Here is a 1,061-nt window from a genome sequence, read left to right as displayed (position 1 = left end):
TCGTCGGCTAAAGTTCACAGACTATAGCCGACGGAAAAATTATTCAGCCGATGAAATATTACTTTCGTCGGCTAAAGTTGACCATAGCCGACGAAAATTTTAAATTAGCCGACGAAAAAAAATTCGTCGGCTAAAGTGGACTTTAGCCGACGAAAAAAAATTCGTCGGCCTGGTTTTTTTATTTTCGTCGGCTAAAGCCTTTCTTCTAGTAGTGTCATCGATCTTCTTCCTTAATTTCTCTCTTTCTTTTCCACTTGAATAAACTCACATGCCAGCCCCATGCTTTGCGTGTAGTATAACAGTCACGTATCTCCATAACCAAAAAAATGGCAAAAATCATATAAAAACAGAAAGACAAAAAAGAGCAAGATGTCTCATTTGCCTAATTGATCTATAATGCACTTTCTATAACTCACGATATATATCCAAACTACAAAGATTCCACAACAGCTTCCAATAAATTATACTAGCCTACTAGGAGTTGATATATTTTACTCTAGTAATATGACCAGCATGGATCTTATTTTTCAGGCTATAGCTAGCTAAACCTCATTTTTCTCGAATGAATTTTATAGAGCTCGAGTTCGATTCGATCAAACAAGATTGTGGAATGAACTATATGGCACATAGACTCACCTTGGTTAAGCCATGTGTTTATCTTAATTAACCTAACACAGGCATTATATACATATATTAACTTCATTCAACATAAGAAAAATTGCAGCCCATGCAACTATATATTAGCTTAGTGATATGCTATTTCTCAAGCTTTTATTTTATTTTTTATAAGATATGATCTTTTTAATGCACATCGATTCATTTCTTCACGCAATATGAAAAATAAAACAAGAGGGGAATCGATCGGTTGAGAAATAAAGAGAAGATATGGCAAAAAATCCATTTCTGTCCCTACTTTACAAAAGAAAATGCCCTCTTGTGTGTGCAAATGCGTATATATAATACTTAAATCTCTCTATTTTTCAAAAGGCCATTCGATTATGTTTGTGGAAAGAATGAGGTACTTCTTCTTTATCACTTTTCTCGTGCTCTTTCGCAACACA

The sequence above is a fragment of the Fragaria vesca genome, linkage group LG5 (genome assembly GCF_000184155.1).
Source record: "Fragaria vesca subsp. vesca linkage group LG5, FraVesHawaii_1.0, whole genome shotgun sequence".
Classification (NCBI taxonomy): Eukaryota; Viridiplantae; Streptophyta; class Magnoliopsida; order Rosales; family Rosaceae; genus Fragaria; species Fragaria vesca.
Note: the sequence above shows the minus strand (reverse complement) of the source record.